Raw genomic sequence first — 16,159 nt, forward strand, 5'->3', positions numbered from 1 at the left:
TCATCCAACAGGACCAGCTGAGATACCCCTGCTGCAGGAAGCCTCCCCAGACCCCTCAGGCACCAGGTTGGGAGCCCCCACTCATCCAGAGCCTCCCCTATCATAGCATGTACCTTCTTTCCTGTACAATAACCTGGGACTGCGTTTGCTGTTCCCATATGATTTCATGGTACACAACACTGCCCGGCACAAAGGAGGTGCTCAGAAAATGTTGAAAGAGAAAATATTCTCAAGTCTTCCTTAAGTAGCTCTTGGTGGAACCACCATTGGCTCCCAACTTGCTAGCTTCTGGGTTTAGCTACAAAGGGGAGAGGGTAATGTCATCTCATTCAGGAGCAAAACGATGACCATCCTTCTTTTCCTCCTCCCTCAACATGCTCTGAGCCCTAGCTGGGACTTCCCTACATTGGACGCAACTTTGAGTAGACCACCAAACTCACACACTGGTGCCATCTATTGGTCAAAATTTAACCTTGTTCCTTAATTAAGGCTTCCAGGCAGTTGACCTTTGACTACATTAATTCTTTTAGTCCATTCTGTTTCTGTTTGTAAGTGGAGTCTACCATGTGCTAGCAGTATGACCTTGGGCCGATTCCTTATCCGCTCTGAGTCTCAGTCTCCTCGTTTGTAAAATGAGGCTAATAATATTTCCTCTTGGAGCTATCGTAAGGATTAAATGAGATAATATATGTAAACTACTTAGCATGGCCCCTGGCACATAGTACAAGTACTTAACAAATGGAAGTTGTCATAGTAGTGGTAGTCTTAGTAGCTGCTATTACTGATTTTATAAAGGAAATGATCTTATAGGCCAGAGTCAGCTAATGATGATTTACTTAACTAATAACTGATTTGTCAGTTACCACCACTTGATCGTCTTGGCACCATTTGATGGTTTACCGGTAAAAGCATCTTTGGAGTGTTTATTCCAAAATGAATTTTAAAAACTGCAAACAATAATAATATTAATAATAAATGGAAAACAGAGGCCAAGTGTGACTCCCTGGACTGCTGTCTACATTCAAATGGTAGCCCACAGTTTTTGGCTCCCTTTTTCCAAGGCCAGAGGTTTATAAACGTATTTTTTGTGCTTTCGTAGGAAAACCTTTCTTTTGAATTGAATGCAGAAGCCCAATATATAAATCAAATTAAAATAGAGCCACCCTGGTGGAAGCCATGGCGGGGGGGAGCCCAGAATTCCTACCCTGGTGTCTTCTCTCTGGTAAAGTAACTGTCTCCACCCCCCTTTCTGTGATGTACTTTCAGGGATCCCCAGATTGTGGGAAGCATAATTTGGAAACCACTGTTCCAAGGGTTAAACCAGGATTGATTTGAAGTAGAAGGGAGATTAATTAGTACTTTACAATGCCCAGTGTTCTGTTTAAAATCCTTGTTTTAGGTCGTAAGCACCCAGCATTTCATAGCTCAAAAATTGCTCGAATCCTTATACCATAGGTTATAGGGATTTAAAATCCTTGGAATCCCAATATCCTTGGTTTTAAGGTATTATATAGCATAGAATTACAAATCCCTAAATCCTGGGGATTTAAAGACCCTAAAACCCTTGGAGCAGTAATTCTAAACTCAGAATGGGCTCTTCTCATTTCCCAACCTCCCTCCCACCGCCCCCGCACACGTGCTGTTGTTTACTGGGCAGACATTTTGTCTCATTGTCTTCTGAGTCCCATGTCCTGAAATGGCTTCCAATCCTCCTCCCCATGTGTGGTTGCTAAGTGATTGGAATTCACTGTTCTGACTGATCAGAGCTCACTAGGAGTTACTTTGTTATAGGTGTTTCCAATCCTTGTAACAACTTCAATTCAAGTGCACAAACTCAGGAGAAAAATCTCTGTGCAAAACTCTAGAGTCCTTCCTCCAGCCCCACCAAGCTGTCCCGTCCTAGTGTGCCAGCACTTCCCCATCCTAACACTGATTTCCTCTTATTTCTCCCAACTTGTAGCAGCAGTGAGAGGACACATCTGTTGAGGTGAGGCTGCATTTGAGCTCGGCCTTGAAGGATGGGCATGAGTAATAACGGAGGGAGAAAACTTTCCAGAAAGAGGCAGCACTATGAAGTCCTTCATTAAACAATATTTATTGAGCACTTACTATGTGCCAGCCCTTAATGTTGCCATGATTAAGAGCAGGGGCTTTGGAAGCAGATGTACCTGGGTTCAAATGCCTTATCTGCTGCATGCTGGCTCAATTCATGGGCCCACTTCCCTCAAGTGTCAAGGTCAGCTCTCTGCTCTTAACCCTTTCACTACAACCTCTGTAGTTCTTTATTGTATCACACCTCTGCCCCACACAGCACATGCTCATTAAAATAGTTGCCTATTCTCCTTTGTCTCTGGGCACGGAAAGCCCTCTGTGTACCCAGTGGGTGTTACAAACCCCCACCTCTCACCCCCTCCCCAGTCCCCTGTTGTAAAATGGTGGCCAATCACCCCCCAAACAAAGTTGTTAGGGGACCTGAATCCACTGTTTTGTCCTGTCGGGAACGTGGTGTTGATTCGTGTGTTTTAGGTTTATCCCCCAGCTGGCAAGCCTCGTGACAACCTCCACGGAAACACAGAAACCCAGATAGAGAAAGCCGACAAAGAATGAGTGCTCTGACTGTGGGTGCCACAGCACTTGCTACTGACGTTACACCCATCACCTCGTTTGGTACTATAGTCACAACAGTCCTAGAGATAGGTCTGATTGTTATCCCCACTTATGAATGAAAAACCTAAGAGTTAGCTGAGTTTCTGTGCCTGGGTGTGTACGCCTGCATGGAAGATGCTACAAGCCTTGTCAGCCGTGATTTAAGTCAAAAATACAGGAACCATCACCAGGCCATGACAGGTAGAACAGTGAAGTAAGGTCACCAGTTTACAACAGGAGACTGGAGAGGAAAAGAGCTGAAGTGTCTGCCCACTAAGAGCCATACAGGCACAGTGCAGGGTGGGTGGGTAGGAGGTGGTGACAGCCACGGTGGGGTGATAGGGGCTTTCCCCGTCCAGAGGAGACTAGACAACAGGATACCTAGGAGGATAAGAGTTAGAACAGCTGATAATTTTGGAATTCTTATTACAAAACTTACATCGATGAACTCCTTTAATATAACAACTCTGAAGGATAGATACAGTTGGGTAAACTGAGGCTTCGAGTGTTTTTTATTTTATTTATTTATTTTTTTAAAAAAACTTGTCCCAAATCACATGGTTGGTAAACTGTGGCACCTTCTAAATGTCAGGCTTTTTACGCATTTTACCTCATTCAATCCTTATGGCAACCCGAAAACTCAAGCACTATTATTTTTCTTGTTTTATGGATGAGGAAACTGAGGTTCAGAGAGGTTAAGGAATCTTAAGCTCACTCAATTAATAAATGACCGACCCAAGATTTGAGACATAACAGCGATTGCTCCAGGTTACATTAACGGTAAGTGGCAGAACCAGGGCTCAGCGCCGCCTGACTCCAGAGCCCTGTGCTTTCAGGAGGTGGAATCAACAGGGTTTGCTGAAGGATTAAACCTGTGGGAGGGCAAGGGAGAAAAGGTTTAAGTTTTGGCTGCAGGGAAGTGAGTCAGAGGATATGAAGAGCTCTGGGCCAGGGGCCAGGAAAAACTGAGGGCCTCTGAAAGGTGTCACTGAGGGAGGAATGTTTGGGGACCTCCTGCCTGGCAGTGGCAGGCTCTCACAGCACCTGGGCTGTGGGCACAGGGTTACAAGAGGTGAGGGGGAATGAGGGAATTCTGTTCGTGCCCCCTCACTGCTGCACTGCCTCAGAGTGGAATGGGCCCTGGCTGGGCAAGCCTCACTCTGGGTGAAAAGTGGGAGGAACGACCAATTGCCGAGCTCTCCTGCGCTTTCCCAGGCACTGTGCTTGGCACCACACACACTTGATCCTGAACTGGGTTGTGGTGACGGGGGGTATCCTCATGTTTACAGATAAACTGGGACTTGGCTGGGCACAGTGGCTCAAACCTGTAATCCCAACATTTTGGGAGGCTAAGGCAGGCGGATCACAGGGTCAGGAGTTCAAGATCAGCCTACCAACATGGTGAAACCCTGTCTCTACTAAAAAAAAAAAAACAAAACAACAAAAATTAGCTGGGCATGGTGGCATGCACGTGTAATCCCAGCTACTCAGGAGGCTGAGGCAGGAGAGTCACTTGAGCCCAGGAGGCAAAGGTTGCAATGAGCCGAGATCGTGCCATTACACTCGTGCCTGGGCAACAGAGCAAGACTCCATCTCGGGGAGGGGGGGCGGGGGGGAAAGAAAAAAAGAAACTGGGACTCAGAGAAGCGAAGTGACCTGTTAGTGGCACAAGCAGTAAGTGAGAATCTGGGGCTGAACAGGACAGTGTGGCCTCAGAGTCCTGGCTCTTAACTATTAGGCTCCTCCTTCCCTCCTTATTCCTCCGGAGAAGCCCTGAAAGCTCCTTAGGGCAGGCAGCTCACCTGGCCTCCTGCAGCCCACAGGAAAAAGAAGTTTGTAAACTGCCACACAAAGGCATTGCTATCCTCATTACTGGGTATACCTTGAGGACCAAGTGTGAATTGAAAGAGGTTGAGGGAGAGACCACGAAGCAGCTGGAGTCAGGCTCTGGGTTCTTCTAGAAGTCTTCCACCCAAGGGAGACAACAGCGGCCTCCAACGTCCGCAGCGAGTTCACTCGTGTTCGCTAAAAGCAAGGCAGGCAGCGCCCTCTACTGGCTGAGCTCTAAACCTACAGCACTAGGCCCAGGATGAGGGGGCTCATCCACCCAGAGGATTCTATGGCCAGCACTGTTTTGTGGCTGGTGGTTATGGAGACAGACTCTTGAGCTAAAACTAAACTTGGGTTCAAATATTGGCTCGACTCCTTGTTAGCTAAGTGACCATGAGAAAATGTCTCTAAGCCTTAGTTTCTTCATCTACATAATAGGAATGATAATAATACCATTTTCACAGGGTTAATGTGAAAATTAAATGAGAACATATGTAAGGGGCTGGCAGAGTGCTTGGCACATTATAGGTGTGATAGAGACATACATATATACTTATATATACATGTACACACACTACTATATATAGTGCATAGGTGTATATATGAATGTATACACATTATTAATTGTTCTTTTTTTGACACAGGCTTTCATAATAGTCATCACCATTTTGACTTCCCTTGCCTTTCCCATCGATAGGGTTCGACTGTGTCCCCACCCAAATCTCAAATTGAATTGTAGTTCCCATAATCCCCACATGTCATGGGAGGGATCTGGTAGGAGGTAATTGAATCATGGGGCAGTTACCTCATGCTACTGTTCTCGTGATAGTGAGTTTTCAGGGGAGCTAATGGCTTTATAAAGGGCCTTTCCCTCATTTTCTTGGCACTTCTCCTTGCTGCTGCCATGTGAGCAAAGACTTGTTTGCTTCTCTTTCCACCATGATCATAAGTTTCCTGAGCCCTCCCCATCCCTGCAGAACTGTGAGTCAATTAAAACTCTTTCCAGGCCAGGTGTGGTGGCTTATGCCTGTAATCCCAGCACTTGGGGAGGCCAAGATGGATGGATCACCTGAGGTCAGGAGTTCGAGACGAGCATGGCAAATATGGCGAAACACCGTCTCTACTAAAAATATATTTTAACAAAAAATTAGCTGGGTGTGGTGGCAGGCGCCAGTAATCCCAGCTACTGGGGAGGCTGAGGCAGAATTTGTTGAACCGGGGAGGTGGAGGTTGCAGTGAGCCAAGATTATGCCACTGCACTCCAGCTTGGGAAATAAGAGTGAGACTCCATCTCAAAAAACAAACAAACAAACAAACAAACAAACAAAATCCTCTTTCCTTTATAAATTACCCAGTCCTGGGTACATCTCTATTAGCAGCATGAAAACAGATGAATACACTAGCTCTACTAGGCCCCAGTGCTCCAAGGGAAGTACTGTCAACACACTCCCCTGAAGATTATGGGCAAGACATAGGCTAAGGTACTTGCTTTTATCCATGTACACTTTCAAGAATCTTGGACTACATATCTTTGTCCTTCAATATTCTGGGAATGTTAATAAGCTTGTTTTACACAGGTGCTAGGCTCTGTGTTTCAAAGCAACTTGATCTCTGTGATCTCATTTGAATCTCTTAATACTCCCAGTACTCTCGTTTTTTTGTTTTTGTTTTTGTTTTTTTGTTTTTTCATTTTGTTTTAGAGACATGGTCTCACTGTCACCACCCAGGCTGGAGTGTAGTGGTGCAATCGTAGCTCACTGCAGCCTCAAACTCCTGGGCTCAAGCAATACTTCCACCTCAGCCTCCTGAGTAACTAAGACTACAGGCGTGTGCCATCATGCCCAGCTGATTTATTTATTTATTTATATTTTTATTTTTTGAGACAGGGGTCTCATTTTGTTATCCAGGCTGGTCTTGAACTCCTAGGCTCAAGCAATCCTTCTACTTCAGTCTTCCAAATATGATTATAGACATGAGCCACTGTGGCTCATTTTTTTAATGAGGAAATTGAAGATGATGAGAAAGGAAATGACTTGCTCAAGGTTGCACAGCAAGTCAGAGCAGGAGTCAGGACTGACATTCAGAATCTTGATGTTGAGTCCAGTGCTTTCTATCAACCCTGGTAATCGTCCAGGGCCTTGAGCTCTAACTAAATATGAAGCACCTGTAACCCAGGACACAGTTTACTTTGGAAGGCCACACCACTACACTTTGACACCAATTTCTCGCTTCTACTGAAGCCAAGGTTGTATCTCCAGAAAACTAACAAACTATGATTCTTCACCTAAAAGAAGTGGCACCATGTTGCCAGGAGTGGTGACCCAAGATAGCCACATCTCCAAAACATGCCAAGAATACAATTAAATATTACATGATGGATTTGCAGAGAGGTGAACATTATCTTCTCAGCCAAGCTGCATGCACTGCTGAGGAATTAGCCGCTGTCCTGTACTCACAGCCAGCTTGACTTAGCCACTCATTTCGTGTTGGGCATAACCATCAGGGTCTCAGAAGGGCAGCCTTGTCCCTAGTCAGCACAAAGATTGGGAAGTGTTGATGTGTGTCTTCAGCATGGGTCCTGATGGCAGCATCTGTTTGCAGGCACTGAGAGAAGCAGTCCGATAATAACTCAAAGCTATCAGTGCCATTTGATATGACTCTGGGGGCAGAGAATGCAGGTTTCACTGTCAGTAGCAGTGACCATGTTTTCTCATTCTAACACACTGGTGACAAAATGAGCACTGCTGAGATAACAAATCATAGAGCCCACACACCCTCTCCTCAGCCCCCATGCGACACTGGCAAGCTTGGTTCTGTTCAGAGAGTAATCTTGTTACTTCGTTCTGAAGTGTTGTATCTCTGGGTGGCACTGAATTTCTCTTCCTGCTATCACTTGTTCTTTACTCACTCATCACCATGGCAACACGAGAGTGGGAGCCAACATTGAAATCAACCTCTCCCCAATAGACATATGTGGAACAGCAAGTGTGCTCCCTCTCTAATGTTAGGGAAGCAAAACATGTTTAACCCTCTCTCCATGCTTCAGCCTTGGTCCATGCTGGAGATAAAATACTTTCATCTGCAATTTCAGGCACCTTTGATCCTCCTGCATGGAAGTTTCTAATCTCATTGTTCTGAGGCTGATCACTGGGCCACGGCTCACCAGTGAGCCTGGTCATCACAGTGAAAAGAATCATACATGTCTGTGACTAGATAGTCAGTTTTACTTGCTGCTGGTTGATTAGGTCAGGCCAAATTTGTTCTGAAGACTTTAGCTTCTCAGAGTCAGAGTGAAGGGAGTAGCTTAAGCTGCATTTTCCAATCCATTTTTTTTTTTTTTTTTTTTTTGAGACGGAGTTTCACTCTTGTTACCCAGGCTGGAGTGCAATGGCGCGATCTCGGCTCACTGCAACCTCCGCCTCCTGGGTTCAGGCAATTCTCCTGCCTCAGCCTCCTGAGTAGCCGGGATTACAGGCACGCGCCACCATGCCCAGCTGATTTTTTGTATTTTTAGTAGAGACGGGGTTTCACCATGTTGACCTGGATGGTCTCGATCTGTTGACCTCGTGATCCACCCGCCTCGGCCTCCCAAAGTGCTGGGATTACAAACTTGAGCCACCGCGCCCGGCCCCCAATCCATTTTTTAAACCAGAGAACCCTGCAACAGAAAGAGGACAGTAAGGTTACCAAGCCTATGCGGAATTCTCAGATCAAGCGTGTATTAATAAATACTTTGCTTGCTATTCTACTCCTGCTCCTTGCACATATAGTTTCCTTGGTGGGAAGTGTTGAAGAGAAGGGTAAAGGTAGGATTCGGGAATAAAAACTCTAACTCGAACCCACGACATCTAGGAAGGTTTGCCCAAGGTCAGAGTCTTGTCTCAGCTTATGGCTACACTGGGCAGAGAGGATACACATGTTCAGTTTCCTCACCTTCCACTGCTTTCTGAGGACTCTGAGAGTACATTCAATTTAAAATCAAATTTTATATTGAGCTTCCAGTATTGTGTAACTCTTTCACAGATAACAAGAAGTTATCCACCCACGTAGTGAAATTGTTAGCCTGGAAGTAGGAGCTTTGCCTTGGACTCACAGTGAAAATTTCCCCTGCTCAAACACAACCATGGAAACTTGTTTGAGTACCAAAGCATTCTTGAAAAAAATTGTTGACATTTTCCACATGTAAGAAAGGCCTGAAATAAAAGGCCATTCTTTATAAACTTAGCAGATTTCTTGAATGGATATTCGACATCTTCTGAGACAGGGGCAGTGTGGTGGGAAGGAAATGGCATCAAGCGTCGGGAGACCGATTCAGGTACTTGTTTAGTTCTGCCATTTATTAGTTGTTAGGTTCTGTAATGCCTTGGACAAGGGATTTAATTTTCTTGTCTCTAAAATGGAAACAACCTTTAGCCTGTCAAACTCACAGGCTGTTTGGGAATGAGGTTCCAGTGTATAGTTATATGACTAAGCCACTCTGAAAACTGTAAGATGTTATATAAAGTTGTATTTTAATAAGCACTGTGCAAAGAACTTCAGGATAATAGTCTGCCTTTCAAAATGCAGACACAAGCCCTATAAATTTCTGGGAGAAACCTCTGCTGATCTTGCATAAGAGTTATTCAGGTAAGTTGCTGGAGAAGCTAAACTCCATGGCTTCACTTAAAAAGGTAGTAGAAATATTTCAGTTTTTGTGTGGCCACCTTTCCTGAATACCCCATTTCCTAATCAACTTGGGGAGGTTTTCCAAGAGACTGTGTATGTGAGACTGTGAATATGGGAGCAGTAGCTTTACCTGAATTATTGGGAGTGTTGATATTTGGGGTTGCCATTGGCAATCGCTTACAAAATCTGCAGTTCATGGTATTTCTCCGTATCTAGGCTGCTTGTGCATTTGAATAACATGACCATAACATGAACATATTATTTCATTCTTTTTTTTTTTTCTTTTGAGATAGCGTCTCACTCTGTTGCCCAGGCTGGAGTACAGTGGCAGGATCTCAGCTCACTGCAGCCTCTATCTCCAGGGTGCAAGTGATTCTTATGTTTCAGCCTCCTGAGTAGCTGGGACTATAGGCATGCACCACCATGCCCGGCTAATTTTTGTATTTTTAGGAGAGACGTGGTTTCACCATGTTGGCCCCCCTGGTCTTGAACTCCTGACCTCAAGTGATCCACCTGCCTCAGCCTCCGAAAGTGCTGGGATTACAGGCATAAGCCACTGTGCCCGGCTACATATTATTTCATTCTTAAGGCACTCAGCATGTTAGGAAAATTGATTTTTTTTCTACAAACAACTTTAAGGATGCATACTATTTAACACCCCAAAAAGGCAGAGGAAAAATTTCAACTGTTTTCTCTAAAATGGTAGAAAAACTTACAAATAATCCATGAGAGAATCACTACAGGCACAAGAACACCACCAAAAATGGTAGGCAAAATCCCAAATGACCAAAATGTTTGCTGAAACATAAAAAGTAAAATGAAGATAGAGTCATGGGAATACAAATAAAATGATCAAAGGTAGAGTTTCTTTTTACTTTTAAGAAAGGGAAGGGTGAAGATACTAGTCTTTATGTAACATACACTTTTTATGGACTCTTCCCCTATTAAATACATACAAAATCTTACATAGGCTCATGAGGAGTTAGGAGAAATGAAAATTTTGCTCTTCCTATCTTAATAGAAGGTAAGAATTGTAAATGTAGATGTTTGCAGTGCTTCCTTATATCTATTTTTATGAGTCCATTAAAATTGCATATAGCTGGAGACTCCACAACTTTAACCAAATAGAAGACAATAGGATGAGACTGGGCATGGTAGCTCATGCCTGTAATCCCAGCACTCTGGGAGGCAATGGATCGCTTGAAGTCAGAAGTTCAAGACCAGCTTGGCCAACATGGTGAAAACCCCTCTCTAACAAAAATACAAAAATTAGCCGGACATGGTGGCAGGTGCCTGTAATCTCAGCTACTTGGGAGGCTGGGCAGGAGAATGCCTTGAACCCAGGAGGCAGAGGTTGCAGTGAGCCAAGATCACGCCACTGCACTCCATCCTGGGCAATAGAGTAAGATCCCATCTCAAAAGGAAAAAGAAAAAGACAGTAGGACTAAAAAAAAAGAAATAGACAGAGGATTGAATAATGAAATCTCTTTAAAGTGTTTAGTATCTAAAAGCGCAAATCTGTGGTTGTGCTAGGCTAATGACATTAGATGTGATTTTACTTTATTTCCTCTATTTTTTTTCAAATGTTCCTTAAAGGGCTTACATTGTTTTTAGACTTTTAAGTTAAGGGTTAAGGCAGTTGGAGGGAAAAAAAAAAGATATATTAACCTCAAAAGAACAGCAATAAAACTTATAGCTTAAGAGAAACAATAAAAGCCAAAGACAATAGAATGAGCTTATCAAAGCGCTGGAAAATTAAAAAATAAAAATAAAAACAAAAAGTAATCTAGAACTTGATATCCAGCAAAAATATCTTTTTAAAATTAAGGTGAATATCCTCACACATTTATGCGAAGTTAATTTTTATCAAAGATGTAAAAGCAATTCAGTGGAAAAAGACAGCCTTTTCAAAAAATGGTGCTGGAACAATTGGACAGGCAGAGGCAAAAATAAAAATAGAGCCTTGATCTAACCTCAGATCTTATACAAAAATTAACTCAAAATGGATTAAAGACAAATGTCAAATGTGAAATTATAAAACTTTTAGAGACGAAATCCATAGCACAAAATCTGTGGTATCTACTACTAGGCAAAGAGTTCTAGATGTGATTCCAGTATCATGATACTATACAAGAAAAATTGATAAATTAGACCTCATTCAAATTAAAACCTGTGCTCTGTGAAATATCCTGAGAATTAGATGGAAAGACAAGCTAGAGACCAGGAAAAAATATCTGCAAACCAAATAGCTGACAAAGGACTCACATCTGGAGTATAAAAAGAACTCTTTTTTCAACAATAAAAAAACCCAAACAATTCAATTAGAAAATTGGCAAAATACATGAACAAATATTTCTCCAGAGAGGCTATGTCCAAAGTGAATAAAACAATTCAATTAGAAAATTGGCAAAATACATGAACAAATATTTCTCCAGAGAGGTTATGTCCAAAGTGAATAAGCACATGAAAAGGTATTCAACATCATTTGCTGTATTCATTTGCTAGGGCTGCCATAACAAAATACCACAGACTGTGTGGCTTAAACAACAGAAATTTATTTGCTTACCGTTCTGGGGACTGGAAGTCCAAGATCAAGATGTCAGCAGTGTTGGTTTCATTCTGAGGCCTCTCTTGTTGGCTTTTAGATGGCTATTCTTTGTTTTTTCATGTGATTGTCTTTCTGTACATACATGCTCCTGGTATATCCATCTCTTCTTATAAGGACACCACTTATATTGGATTATTGTCCTAATCTAATGGTCTCATTTTAACTTATTAACAATTTTAAAGGCCCTGTATCAAATATGGTCACATTCTGAATTACTGGGGGTTGGGACTTTAACATTTAAATTGGGAGGGGACACAATTCATCCAATAATACATAGTAAGAACATAAAAAGATACTCAGCATCATTAGACACTGGGGAAATACAAATTTAAACGGCAGTGAAATCCCACTAGATACCCACTAGGATGGTTACAATCAAAAGACAGACAGTAACAAGTATTGGCAAGGATGTAGAGAAAATGGAAGCCTCATACACTGCTGATGGGAATGTAAAATGGTTCATCCACTTCGGAAAACAATTTAGCAGGTCTTCAAAATGTTAGACATAGAGTTACCATATGATGCAGCAATCTCACTCCTAGGTATATACCCAAGAGAAATTAAATCATGTCCACACAAAACATACCATGAATTTTCATAGCAGCAGTATTGATAATAGCAAAAAGGTGAAAACAATCCAAATGTTCAATTGTTGAATGAATATTTAGATCGTAATATATTCATACAGTGGAAAACAACTCAGCAATTAAAAGGAACAAACTGCTGATACTTGGCTACAACATGAATAGCCTGAGAAACATTATATGTAAGAGTAGCCACATGCAAAGACCAAATGTTGTATGATTCCATTTATATCAAATGTACAGAAAAGGTAAATTATCAAAGGTAGATAGTAGATTAATGGTTATCTGGGCATTGGAAACGAGGATTGAGAGCTCTCTTTGGAGTGATGGAAATGTTCTAAAATTGGAATTTGATGATGGCTATACAACTGTAAATTTACTTTAAAAATCATTGAATTTTACATTTAAAAATGGGTGGATTTGTGTTGGGCATAGCAGCTAACATCTGTAATCTCAGCACTTTGGGATCTGACACAGGAGGAGTGCATGAGGTCAGGAATTTGAGACCAGCCAGAGCAACAGAATAGACTCCATCTCTACAGAAGGTTTAAAAATTAGCTGGGCATGGTGGCATGCGCCTGTAGTCCCAGCTACTTTGGAGGCTGAGGCAAGAGGATCACTTGATTCTAGGAGTTCAAGGCTGCAGTAAGCCATGAACATGACACTGCACCCAGCCTGAGTGACAGAGTGAGACACTGTCTAAAAAAAAAAAAAAAAAAAAAAAAGATGAATTTTGTGGTACATAAATTGTATCTCCAAAAATCTACTTTTAGCCGAGCGCGGTGGCTCAAGCCTGTAATCCCAGCACTTTGGGAGGCCGAGGCGGGTGGATCACGAGGTCGAGAGATCGAGACCATCCTGGTCCACATGGTGAAATCCCATCTCTACTAAAAATACAAAAAACTAGCTGGGCATGGTGGCGCGTACCTGTAATCCCAGCTACTCAGGAGGCTGAGGCAGGAGAATTGCCTGAACCCAGGAGGCGGAGGTTGCGGGGAGCCGAGATCGCGCCATTGCACTCCAGCCTGGGTAACAAGAGCGAAACTCCGTCTCAAAAAAAAAAAAAAAAAAAAAAAAAAAAAAAATCTACTTTTAAAAGTATATAAACAGTAAATATAACATCTTATAAAATAAAACAATGTTATATACTGTATGATTTTATTTATATGAAAGCCTAGAAAAACCGAAACTACAGTGATAGAAAGCAGTTCAATGTTGCCAAGGGCCAGGGGTGGAAGGAGGAGACTGCCTCAAAGGGGCCCAAGGGAACTTTTTCAACTGATGGAAATGTTCTATATCTTGATTGGAGTGGTGGTTGTATGAGTGTATACGTTTTTCAAACTCCTCAAACTGTTTCAAATTAGTACAATTTCATTATATATGCATTATATCTCAATAAAATTTATTTTAAAAATTTTAATCAGTGAAAGATTTTAGCAGACTTCACAAAAGATGAGAAAAGATGGTCCATAAGTACATTAAATGATGTTGAACTTGATTAGCTGTTAGTGAAATGAAAATTAAAACTACAATATGAAAAACTCTGTACAGCCTCTAGAATGGTCAAAATTTAAAAAGACAAAACTTTTTAAATGCCAAGTGCTAGTGAAAATGTGGAACAACTAGAACTTACCTATACTGCTAGTACGAACACAAAATGGTACATTAATCTGAAAACAGTTTGGAAGTTCCCGGGGAAGTAAAAAAATATGTCCCATCATTTTCTTTCCTGAATATTTACCCTAAATAAATGAAAATATGTTTACGCAAAGACTTATAAGCAACTGTTCCTAACAACATTATTCATAATTGCCCAAAGCTGTGTACAACCCAAATGACAATCAAAGGGTGAATGGATATACAAACTGTGATATATTTATACTAATGGAATACTAAAAGGAATAAACTTCTGATATAGGCATGGATGATTCTCGCAAACATTATATCAGAAATGGCAGATGGAAAAACTTAGTGTATGTCTCAGTTTTTATAAATCTCTAGAAAAGATAAATCTGTGAAGACAGAAAGCAGATCAGAAGTTATCTGGAACTGGGGGTAGGTGAGGTTGACCTGGCTGGGGAACAAAGGAACTTTCATGGTGGTAGAAATAATCTATATCTTGATTGTGGTGGGGTTGTTTACACAGGTGTATAAATTTTATAAAATTTATACATTATACATTTTGTAAAAATGTAACTTTAAATGGGTTCCTTAACTATATGTAAATTATATTTCAATACAGCTTACTTTAAAAATAATTAGGAAAATGCAAATTAAAACTGCAATGAGATACTATTATACAGAATGGCTAAGATGACAAAAGATAGACAATACCAAGAGTTGATGAGGATATAAAGCTACCAGAACTCTTATTCATGTCTGATTGGAATATTAATTGGTGCAACCACTTGGAACATTGTTTAGCAGTATCTATCAAAGCTGAACATATGCATACTCCATTGACATAGTAATTTCACTTGATATTTAAATGTATGCCCCAAAGAAATGCATAAATATGGGCATCAAAAGACAAATATAAGAATGCTTACAGGCCAATTATTTTTATATACCAAAACTGGAAACAATCCAAATTTCCATCAACAGTAGAATGGATTTTAAAAACCATAATATAGCCATACAATAAAATACCACACCACAATAAAAGGGAATGAACTGCTGATATGTCACATAAATGAATCACAAAAACATAATGTTGAGTGAAAGAAGCCAACTAAAAAAAATGCATGTTGTATCATAGCTATAAGATTCCATTTGCATAATTTTTCAGGTTATTTTTAGTGGACACACAATAATTGTACATATTTATGGAATATAGTGTGATATTTAGATACATGTATACAATGTGTAATGATTAAATCAAGGTAATTAATGTATTCATTACCTCAAACATTTTTTCTTATGTGCTGAGAACATTAAAAGACATCTCTTCTAGTTATTTGAAAATATACAATAAATTATTAAATATAGTTAGTCTACAGTGATATAGAACACTAGAACTTATTCTCCTATCTAGCTATAATTTCAATATCTATTAATCAATCTCTTCCTATCCTCCCCTCTCCCTACACTTTCCAGCCTCTAGAAACCACTGTTCTCTACTTCTGTCTCAACATTTTTAGCTTCCATATGAGTGAGAACACACAATATTTCACTTTCTTTGCCTGGCTTATTTCACGTAACATAATATCCTCTAGGCTCATCCATGTTGCCATGAATGACAGGATCTCATTCTTTTTGTGATGAACAGTATTCCACTGGGTATATGTAACACATTTTCTTTAACCATTTGTCTGTTGATGGACACTTAGGTAGATTCCATATCTTCGCTATTGTGGATAATACTGAAATAAACATGGTAGTGCAGATATATCTTGGACATACTTATTTCCTTTCCTTTGAGTATACACCCAGTAGTGCTATTGCTGGATCATATGATATTCTACTTTTAGTATTTTTGAGAATCAACATGCTGATTTCCATATTGGCTAATTTATTAATTTACATTCCAACCAACAGTATATAAGAGTTCCATTTTCAGCTGGGCAAAGTGGCTCACATTTGTAATCCCAGCCCTGTGGGAGGCTGAGGCGAGCCAATCACTTGAGTCCAGGAGTTTCAGGCCAGCCTGGGTAACATGGCAAAACCCTGACTCTACTAAAAATACGAAATTAGCTAGGTGTCGTGGCATGCACCAGTAGTCTCAGCAATTTGGGAGGCTGAGTTGAGAGAATCACTTGAGTGCAGGAGGCGGAGGTTGCAGTGAGTGATCATGCCACTGCACTCCAACCTGGGCAACAGATGGAAA

This window comes from Saimiri boliviensis, chromosome X (assembly GCF_048565385.1).
Source record: "Saimiri boliviensis isolate mSaiBol1 chromosome X, mSaiBol1.pri, whole genome shotgun sequence".
Taxonomy (NCBI): domain Eukaryota; kingdom Metazoa; phylum Chordata; class Mammalia; order Primates; family Cebidae; genus Saimiri; species Saimiri boliviensis.